The following is an 11,821-nucleotide window of genomic DNA, read 5'->3' as shown; positions in this document are numbered from 1 at the left end:
AAGCTTAAAGAATTATTATTTTTTTGTGTTTTTTTTTTTTTTTTTTTAAAGTTCTTAGTGTAACTGTGATGGGAAGATGCTTCTACCTACTCTGAGGGTACTCCAGTCATATGTTTGGCTCCCAGTGGCAGCTTCAGGGAAGTGGAGGTACAACTACCAGCGGATACCCCATAGTAAGCCTATGGGTGATGTCGCTGTATAAGCATTTCAGCCATTGTCGGCAATCTCTTCTCCCCTGACGCTGGATGCTGGGGAAATCGTGTGAACAGACCGGAATGCTCTCAGAATAGGCTTTAGAAGGGGGGAGGGGGTGGGTGCAAGTTTAGGCATAGCCTTGTATTGATCCACTTTAATGGTAATCTGCTGACCTACATTTAGACATGCTTTTTAATGCAGGAAACCGTCCACCTATACAAGTGCTTGCTGTGTGTTAACTGGTGACACTGACTGGCATGTATAGCTGGCAACATATGCTCCCTGTAATACATGGCCCACATTGGGCACATTTTAAAAGGGGAAAAATCCCGTATGAGTCCGTATGCAGGGAACTATGCACAATATGGTGCTAAATGTCTTATTTCAATGAGCTCTTGATGTAATTTTTTGTTTAACATTTTATTTTCACCATTAAAATTTAAAAACGTCTTTAACAACTTGAATTGTGGAAATTAAAAATGTCTTAATGTAAATAGTCTAAACAAACTCTGCTCACCCACCACAAATACCCCTGCTCCCTGTCTGAAGGCAAATTTCATATGCTTCTGTGACACTGTAGTCTTTCAGGCCAGGCGTCGGGTAGGACACAAATGGCCTACAGGTATGGCTAATAAAACTTGGCACAGTATTGCAAACCATAGTGTGTTTGTTTTTTTAATTAAAGCTGTAAAATACAAAAGCAAACTGTTTATATTAATGCAGCTTACCAATTTTTATGCCCCGTACACACGATCTGGCTTTACCCTGGCCAAACTCACATCGGAGTAAAAGAGAACATGTTTTCTATCTAAACTCTGATGGGACATACACACGGTCAGAATTTTCGATGGGGAAAAAGTCAGTCAGTTGGAAATGCCGATCGTGTGTTACGGGGCTTTACATGTGATGGCTGTATTGTGTGTTTTTTTTTTTTCTGCCATTCTTCCAATCTGGTGATCCAGCACGCACAAGCTTTCTAGCAGAAAGTATCAGTTTACATGCCTAAGACAAACCACTTAGAACTGTCAGGGGTGATAAAAATGATCAGCTTTTTTTATTCATGCAAAGCCTTTTGCTGTAACTGATTATAAAGTGTGAGCTGAAGTCTGGCTTCAAATTTGTTGGTTTATTTAAATCTGCTAGTCTTTAAAACACTACCCTCCCACTCAGACTGCCAATGCTGCTGTGTCTCCTTTGCGCATTCCTCCAGCGTTGGCCTCATTAATACAGGTGTGTTACTGGATAGATCACCAGGTGAAAACAGGGAAAGCCTAAAAACCCAATGCAGCCACAACATTCACATCATACATTTCAGTTTAATGCTGCTTTTGCTACTATAAAATCCTTATCGGTCACCGGTAGGTTGTGTGTATGTGTGTGTTTGTGTGTGTGTCAATTGTCTTTAGGCATAGAATTTCTGCCATAGTTTGCATACTCCATTACTTTTAGTAAGTAAGCAGTGATTCTCCTTACTGGCCATATTCCAGACTTCATAGGCAGCATATGTCCTGGTGATGTGGCTTTGCACCCTCCTATCCTGACTCCCCCCCAGCTCTGTGTGAATGAACTATAAGCCGCAAAAACCTTTGCAGTTGTCAGCTAGTTCCTAAACTACCTGCTGCTGCCCATTGATTTCAAAGGGGCGGGTGGCGCTTTAGGAGCGGTGTATTTACCACTCCTAAAGCACGGCAAAGAAAATGCTGGCAGGACTTTTTTTGATGCCCTGCCAGTGCAGCACCCCAGTGTGAAAGCACTCTGCTTTCACACTGGGATTGCAGCTGAGGCTTTTTACAGGTGCTAAAGTGCCAAAAAAAAAAATCCTCCAGTGTGTGAGGGGTCTAAGTAATGCAAGTTCAGCCATGAAAATGAGAAAAGAAGGAATTACATTGCCACATCCATAACTTAAGAGGGAACAAGAAAAAGGGTTACTTGGAGAAGTAGAGAAAAAAATATTACAATGTGAAAAAAAATACATGGTATGAACAGAGCATTCAAAAAAGGTTAAAAAAAATCATAAAATATACAGTGAGCCCTTGTGTGTCAACGTGTTTCACAGTCAGGCTTCATCAGGACACGTTCAAGGTTCAGTCATATAGTTTGTATGGCTGAAATCGTGTTGCATTTGCACATGGTGCAGAACTTTTTTTTTTTTTTTTAAGTGATACAAATGTTTTTTTTTTTCCTTTTAAAAATACAAAAAATATATACTTGCCTGCTCTGTGCAGCAATATTGCATAGTTGTCACTTGCCTCCTCTTTGGAAGTCTCTCGCCAGTGCTGTCTGTTCCTCTTTTTGCTGCTGCCCCTATAGCAAGCCCTGGTGCCTAGGGGGCACCCGGAACCTGGCTGTATGCATCCATAAATGCACAGCACCCTCCAGGTACTACCCATAGGTGCCGACAGATCAGGTGAATGGTTTAGGTGCCGCTCTATTGGCTGTACTGGATCAATGACTTGCCTGCAGTAGCCAATGTCTATGATGCTAAGCCAGCAGTAAGGCTGTGGAGGAACGAGTCTTCTGCTCCCTTAATTAAATTAACTACTTTGCTGTTCTCTGATTTTATAATTCACTTTTCATTTGTAAACTTTAACCACTTCCATACAGGGCACGTATACATCTTCCCGCCCAAGCCAATTTTCAGCTTTCAGCACTGTCGCACTTTGAATGGCAATTGCGCGGTCGTGCTACACTGTACCCAAACAAAATTGGCGTCCTTTTTTACCCACAAATAGAGCTTTCTTTTGGTGGTATTTGATCACCTCTGCGATTTTTTTTTTTTTTTTTTTTTTTTTTTTTTTTTTTTTTTTTTTTTTTTTTTGCGCAACAACTAAAAAAAGACTGAAAATTTTGAAAAAAATTACGTTTTTATTTTTTTCTGTAATTTTTTTGTAAATAAGTAAGTTTTCTCTTTCAATTACGGCACTGATATGGTGGCACTGATGGGCACAGATGAGATGGCACTGATGGACATTGACGAGGTAGTACTGACGGGCACAGATGAGGTGGCACTGATTGGCAGCGCTGGCATGCGGCACTGATGGGCACTCATGGGCGGCACTGATGGGCACTCATGGGCGGCACTGATGGGCACTCATGGGCGGCACTGGGCACTCATGGGCGGCACAGATGGGCACTGTGGGGTGGCACTGATGGACACTGTGGGGTGGCACTGATGGGCACTGTGGGGCGGCACTGATGGACACTGTGGGGCAGCACTGATGGACACTGTGGGGCAGCACTGATGGACACTGTGGGGCAGCACTGATGGACACTGTGGGGCGGCACTGATGGACACTGTGGGGCGGCACTGATTTACTTGCCAGTCCGTGCCCATTTGTGGGCACTGATTGGCATCTTTTTTTTCTTGCATCTTTTTTCCCATTTTTTTTATTTTCAGACTTTTTTTTTTGTTTTGCCCTTCCCTGGTGGGCATCCCTGGTGGTCCATGTGGCGATCCGAGGGGGGGGCTGCGCTGATAAACAATCAGCGCGAACCCCCCCTGTCAGGAGAGCCGCCGATCGGCTCTCCTCTACTCGTGTCTGTCAGACGCGAGTGAGGAAGAGCCATCGACGGCTCTTCCTGTTTACATCGTGATCAGCCGTGGTTGGACACGGCTGATCACGTGGTAAAGAGTCTCCGTGAGAGACTCTTTACCGAGATCGGTGTTGCGGGGTGTCAGACTGACACCCCGCAACAACGATCGCCGCGATGTGCGCCCCCGGGGGCGCGCAGCGGCTGAGAATCCTGAGGACGTCATATGACGTCCGGTCAGGATTCTACAACCACTTTGCCGCCGTCAATATGTCATTGGCGGGCGGCAAGTGGTTAAAATGTTTCATTTCATAGAACCATCAAGCTTTGCACTAGAAAAATGTTAGTGCATTTTTAAAAAGGATAAATTACAGAATACAATTTTTCACCTGCTGCTAGTTTCCGGACTAAATCATACCAATTTAAAGCTGAAATTCTAAAATTGCCTGTTTTTGCAAGGAGATATGATCATGTCTAAGTATTGCAGTGGTTCTCAACTCCTGTCCTCGGGACCCACTAATAAGCCAGATTTTAAGTATTACCATGGAGAGATGCAGACTAGAATACTGCAATCACTGAGCAGAAAATTATATCGCCTGTGATGTGTTTCAGTTATCTTGCAAACCTGGCCTGTTGGTGGGTCCTGAAGACAGAAGTTGAGAGCCACTAAGTATTGCTTACTTTAAAGCGGTGTTCCGCCCCCCAAAAAAAGAAATTAAAAGCCAACAGCTACACATACGGCAGCTGCTGGCTTATAACAATAGGACGCTTACATGTCATGGAGTCCAGCGATGGTGGCACTGAAGCTGATGCTTCCATCAGCTGTTGCATGCTTTTGCCGATATTGCGGTTAAGGGAACCCGGCAGTGTAGAGTTACGGCTTCACGCCTGGAACCCTACTGTGCGAGTCCCCGCTCCTTGCGCCTACTGTCCTGGTGACGGGGAGGGACCCCCTGGGGGGGTGATGTCACGGTCTGCGGCCTGGATTCCCGGAAGTGGGAACATTATACCTGTCAAAGACAGGTATCCTGCCCTTCCCCCGAAAGGTGCCAATTGTGGCACTGGAGGGAGAGAGGAGACAAATAAGCGGAAGTTCCACTTTTGGGTGGAACTCTGCTTTAAGTCAGGGTCCTGTGACAGCCAGCAGTCTGGGCCTTTTCTCTCAGCACTGAAATTTGATAGGACCAGGGCTTTTTTTCCCCAGAGAAAAGGTGCTGGAACTCCCCCTTTCGGACTCACCCCTTGTCTTCACCCCTACCCACCTCCAAGCACCTTTTCTTGGTTCTACCCCCTACCCACCTCCCAATAGAGAATACAGAACCAAGTATCATATTCTGGCTATGGAATTCTATGGGATTTGTTCATGATAACAAGAAAACAGTAAAATAAATCCCCTGTAGCTAGCAACAATAGACTCCCCAGCAACAATGGACCCCCCGCAACAAAATATCCACTCAGAAAAAATAGACCCCTGGCAGCATCAATAGATACTCCAGCAGCCAGCAACAATAAACCCCCTCCCCAATAGTAGATCCCCCAGTAACAATTGAACCCACAGCAACATAAGACCCACCTCCCAGCAACAATAGATCCCCACCAGCAAAAATAGACCTAACTGTAAAAATAGATCCCCTCCAACAACAATTAATTGCCCCACAGCCAGCATCAATAGACCTTCCAGTACAGCCCTTGCATACAGTGCTAGAGGTGCCGGAACTGCGTTCCCCCACGTTCCCGCTGAAAAAAAGCACTGGATAGGACACATCTACGTCATTGCTGGTCCCCCATTGTATGTGATGATGCTATTTAGAGAGATGGTGATAGATCGGTCCAAATGCATTATATTACCAAAAGTATTGGGACACCTGCTTTTAGATGAACATGAACTTTGATGGCATCCCATTCTTAGTCCGTAGGGTTCAATATTGAGTTGCCCCACCCTTTGCAGCTATAACAGCTTCAACTCTTCTGGGAAAACTGTCCACAAAGTTTAGGAGTGTGTCTATGAGAAGGTTTGAGCATTCTTCCAGAAGTGCATTTGTGAGGTGATAGACTCTTCCTTTAAATATTGGGAGTTATTATTGAGATTTGTGTAACAGTAGATGCTAAATCTACATGTAGTGGGTTAAGTGGCAAAAGGACTGATTTGTTCCAGTTAACCTCCCTGGCGGTCTTCCCGAGACTGACACGGGGTTAGATTTTCTTGCTACTATCGGTAACCCCGAGTCAGTCTCGGGCTTGCCTCGCTAGATCCACAGGCACTTTTTACTTACCTTGTCCCTGGATCCAGCGATGCCACCGCGCTGTGTGAGCGAGCGGGACCTCGCTCGATTCACATAGTGCCTCCGTGTGACGCCGATCTCCGTTCCCTGCGACGTTACGACGCACGGGGACGGAGAACGGCGCCAAATTCAAAAACGTAAACAAACACTATACACACAGTATACTGTAATCTTATAGATTACAGTACTGTATGTAAAAAAAAACACACCCCCCTTGTCCCTAGTGGTCTGCCCAGTGCCCTGCATGTCATTTTATATAATAAAAACCTTTTTTTCTCCCTGCAAACTGTAGATTGTCCAAAGCAACCAAAAGTGTCCCTTTATGTCAAAAATAGTTTTAGATCAGCTAAAAAACAGCGATAATAAATTATAATCACTTGCAGAATTGTGCGATAGCGATTTGTGGGGAAATTCGTCATAAAAAAATAAAAGTAATGACAGCGACAATTCTGCAACTGAGCAAATTTCAGTGATTTTGATTTGATTACATTATTGAATAATTTTTATTATAATTATATTATTATTTGTTATAATTATTTATAATTATTTATTATATTATAATTTATAATTTTGTTTTTAAAAAAATGTAATACACGGGATGCCTATTAGAATCTTGTTTGGTCAGATTTAAGTGAGTTATTTCTAAAAATTACAGACCTACAATATAAAACGCCAAATTTCCTTGCAAATAATGGTACCGCTTTTAGCATGTTTTTTCTGAAAGAATCATACCGCCAGGGAGGTTAATGGAAATTTTGAAAAAAAGCCATAGGTGGTACTAAGGGACATAAACAGACATTAAAGCGGGGTTCTGGGCATACATTTTTATTTTATTTTTTTGCAATCTCAATTACATTATTATGAATATATATTAAAACATATTAATAAAGCACGCTCGGTACATAAACGGTTGCAAAAACGTACCTGATATCATCTCAGGGATCTTGTGGCCGTTTCCATCATAGCTGTGGGCATTATGAAGCCCAGTTAATGTTTCTTCCTGGATTTTCCGAGAGGTGCATGCTGGGATTTTTAGGCACAGTAATGTCCAGAAACTCCTGGAAAATGAGTGTCATCATTTGCCAGGAGGCAATGGGGTCTTAGTACAGGAAGTTCTACCACCACGGACTAGGAACTAGGCAGATTACGAAATCTGCCTAGTAACAGCCATATAGAAGTGAGTAAAAAAAAAATGTTTTAAGATTTTTTTTTTTTTTTTTCTACATTAAAGGCAAGCTGTTCATAAAATGTTTGTTTTTAGGGTGGAACTCCACTTTAAAGAGGACAATGTGTTTCCCAAAAATAATAGTGTCATCAGCGTACAATGCTACGTATTTTGTTTTCTTACAACCCAGACTCCCCCCCCCCCCCCTTACTGGATTGCTTGACGATCTATTGTCCTATATTGGAATTTGCAGCACCTCTGACTCGACGTTCTCGGGAAGTAAAGCTATCAGGCGAATAATAACGCTTCAACCAATTGCTATTATTTTCCCTGGCATTAGGACTGTCTGCATATACTGTAGTTCCCACACCCTCCTCCATTGCCCTAATGCTGGAACATATTGTTCATGTATTCTTCAGCCAGTAGATGGCAGTGTTTATTAGGTTGTAGCTGCTCTATGGTAAACTCTATCTTAGATAAGTAACTTAGAATAAAGTTTCCTGTCTGTATGACACTCCCCAGCAGTTTGCATATGGCAGTGTGAACTGTCGTGCGAGTCGGGTGCGATGTGGGAATCCGCAGTGGATTCGCAGGGTTCCCGAATCGCACCAGTGTAAACCAAGCCTTGGTGGGAGCAGTCAGGTGACATTTGTAGGCTGTATGCTTTGAGGCTCGGTTCACACTGGTGCGATTCGGGAACCCTGCGAATCCACTGCGGGTTCCCACATCGCACCCGACTCGCACGGCAGTTCACACTGCCATATGCGAACTGACATACAATGGTAATGACACCCCCATTTCAGCTCGCATATCGCACTGCGAACTGACAGGACATGAATCGGATCGCATGGGTGTGAACACCTATGCGATTCTGGTGTGGACCAAAAAAAGGGTCCTGTGCATGGTTGGTTCAAATGAGATGCGATTTCAGCCATACAGTTTGTATGGCTGAAATTGCATCGTACAGACATCGCATGTGATCTGAACAGCAGTGCGGTGCGAATCACTTGCGATCTCGCACAGTGCACTAATGTGAACCAGCCCTAAGTTCATTCAGCCTTACTGGGTGTAAGTATAAAAAGTGAGAAATCCACCCCTCCCCCACATAACACATCCTGGTAATATAGGAATGTTGCATATGTGATCAGGTGACCTCAGACACACACTGCAATATAACTATAATAATAAGAAGAAGATCACTTGAGCTCGGACTAAATACATCTCCCCTCATCACTTGTCTATGTATATTCTGATGGCTGTTCACTGCAGCATTTCCTCATCACACTGAACTGTGGATCACACCCCATATTATGATAAACATTCAGGCAAAACACAGGAAAGGCAGCCAATCCTGGGAGAGCTGGAGGGGAGGGGGATGTGAATTGTGAACTTTTTACAGAGGCTGTGCATGTCTGCAAGCTAGTGCACGAGATATGTAAATAACCTGTCACTCGAAGCATGGGGGCGGAAAGGACTTTGGTTTTTATCTGCAAGTATTTTTATTTTCACTGAACAATAAAAAAGGATTGCTCAGAGCTGGATTAACTCTGTGTGGCAAGACTGGGCACAGATGATAGGTAATCTTATTCTCTACATTGTGACATTACAAAATAAATAAAGATTTGGGTTCACATCCATTTTATTAAACAGCAAACCCCATGTGGAAGAGGAGGCCTGGCTTGTAGTCTCTGCTCTAGTTTCTCCTAAAGGTGTTCTATGGGGTGGAGGTCAAAACTCTGCAGGCCAATCAAGTTCCTCCACCCCAAACCTGCTCATCCATGTCTTTATGAACCTTGCTTTGTGCACTGGTCCAAATCATTTGGTGTAAGGGGGATTATGGTGTCGGGTTGTTTTTCAGGGGTTGGGCTTGGCCCCTTAGTTCCAGTGAAGGGAACTCATAAGGCGTCAGAATACCAAGACATTTTGGACAATTTCATGCTCCCAACTTTTTGGAAATGGTCTGGGGATGGCTCCTTCCTGTTCCAACATGACTACATACCAGTGCACAAACCAGGTCCATAAAGATATGGATGAGTGAGTTTGGGGTGGAGAAACTTGATTGGCCTGCACAGAATCCTGACCTCAACCCAATAGAACACATTTGGGATGCATTAGAGCAGAGACTCCAAGCTAAGCCTTCTTGTACATTGGTACCTGACCTTACAAATGTGCTTCTGGAAGAATGGTCAAACATTCCCATAGACACACTCCTAAACCTTGTGGACAGCCTTCCCACAAGAGTTGTAGCTTAAAGGGTGGGCAAATTCAACAGACTTATGCCGCGTACACACGATCATTTTTCAGCATGAAAAAAAAAAGTTGTTTTCCCAACTTTATCATTAAAAACGATGTTGCCCACACACCATCATTTTTAAAAAATGATCTAGCAAAGCGCAGTGACGTAAAACGCATACGGCGGCGCTATAAAGGGGAAGTTCCTAAGAACGAGTGTCCCCACTCGAAAATTTGAACAGAAATGGGCGTGGCCTTGACAGGAAGGGGCGGGTCATATTTAAATTAGGGGGCGCATTAGTCAGGCCTAGGGCAGCACGCGAAGGGTAGATCTTGAATATAAAGGGATGTGGCTTTGACAGGAAGGGGTGGGTCATATTTAAATTAGGGGGCGCATGAGTTTAGTCAGGCCTAGGGTAGATCTTGAATATAAAGGGATGTGGCTTTGACAGGAAGGGGCGGGTCATATTTAAATTAGGGGGCACGCAAGTTTAGTCAGGCCTAGGGCAGCACAAAACCTAAATGCACACATCGCAGAGCACAGAGCGAGCTGAGCACACATCGCAGAGCATGCAGCACAGTGCACACATCATGCAGCACGCAGCGCAGAGCACACATCGCGGAGCATGCAGCACAGTGCACACATCACGGAGCACGCAGCGCAGAGCACACATCGCGGAGCATGCAGCACAGTGCACACATCACGGAGCACGCAGCGCAGAGCACACATCGCGGAGCATGCAGCACAGTGCACACATCACGGAGCACGCAGTGCAGAGCACACATCGCAGAGCATGCAGCACAGTGCACACATCACGGAGCACGCAGCACAGTGCACACAGCGCAGAGCACACATCGCAGAGCATGCAGCACAGTGCACACATCACGGAGCACGCAGCGCAGAGCACACATCGCGGAGCATGCAGCACAGTGCACACATGACGGAGCATGCAGCGCAGAGCACACATCGCAGAGCACGCAGCACAGTGCACACATCACGGAACACGCAGCGCAGAGTACACATCGCTGAGCACGCAGCACAGTGCACACATCACGGAGCACACAGCGCAGAGCACGCAGCGCAGAGTACCTAATAAAGTGGCCAGTGAATATAGTTATATATATTTTTTTTTGGGCTGATGGGATTAAACTTGTCAGATTTCTATGACTATATGTGGGAGGGACATCATTCTTTCCCCTATACTTGCCTCCTATAAGAAGTGTCAGCACACATACTGCTGAGCTCATGCTGCTTCATTGCACTTAGGCAGAACTTCAGAAGTAACGCTCTGTGCGTTTCTCACTCCTGATCCCTGCGCGCTGTGCGTTTCTCACTCCTGATCCCTGCGCGCTGTGCGTTTCTCACTCCTGATCCCTGCGCGCTGTGCGTTTCTCACTCCTGATCCCTGCGCGCTGTGCGTTTCTCACTCCTGATCCCTGCGCGCTGTGCGTTTCTCACTCCTGATCCCTGCGCGCTGTGCGTTTCTCACTCCTGATCCCTGCGCGCTGTGCGTTTCTCACTCCTGATCCCTGCGCGCTGTGCGTTTCTCACTCCTGATCCCTGCAGGCTGTGCGTTTCTCACTCCTGATACCTGCGCGCTGTGCGTTTCTCACTCCTGATCCCTGCAGGCTGTGCATTTCTCACTCCTGATCCCTGCAGGCTGTGCATTTCTCACTCCTGATCCCTGCAGGCTGTGCAGTCCTGCAGGCTCACTCCTGAACCCTTCATTCGATGTGTTACTTGCTCCTGATCCCTGCGCGCTGTGCGTTTCTCACTCCTGATCCCTGCGCTCTGTGGGTTTCTCACTCCTGATCCCTGCGCGCTGTGCGTTTCTCACTCCTGATCCCTGCGCGCTGTGCGTTTCTCACTTCTGATCCCTGCGCGCTGTGCGTTTCTCACTTCTGATCCCTGCGCGCTGTGCGTTTCTCACTCCTGATTCCTGCAGGCTGTGCGTTTCTCACTCCTGATACCTGCGCGCTGTGCGTTTCTCACTCCTGATCCCTGCAGACTGTGCATTTCTCACTCCTGATCCCTGCGCGCTGTGCATTCTCACTCCTGATCCCTGCGCGTTTCTCACTCCTGATCCCTGCAGGCTGTGCATTCTCACTCCTGATCCCTGCGCGCTGTGCGTTTCTCACTCCTGATCCCTGCAGGCTGTGCATTTCTCACTCCTGATCCCTGCAGGCTGTGCATTTCTCACTCCTGATCCCTGCAGGCTGTGCATTTCTCACTCCTGATCCCTGCAGGCTGTGCAGTCCTGCAGGCTCACTCCTGAACCCTTCATTCGATGTGTTAATTGCTCCTGATCCCTGCGCGCTGTGCGTTTCTCACTCCTGATCCCTGCACGCTGTGCGTTTCTCACTCCTGATCCCTGCGCGCTGTGCGTTTCTCACTCCTGATCCCTGCAGGCTGTGC

Source organism: Rana temporaria, chromosome 5 (genome assembly GCF_905171775.1).
Source record: "Rana temporaria chromosome 5, aRanTem1.1, whole genome shotgun sequence".
NCBI lineage: Eukaryota > Metazoa > Chordata > Amphibia > Anura > Ranidae > Rana > Rana temporaria.
Note: the sequence above shows the minus strand (reverse complement) of the source record.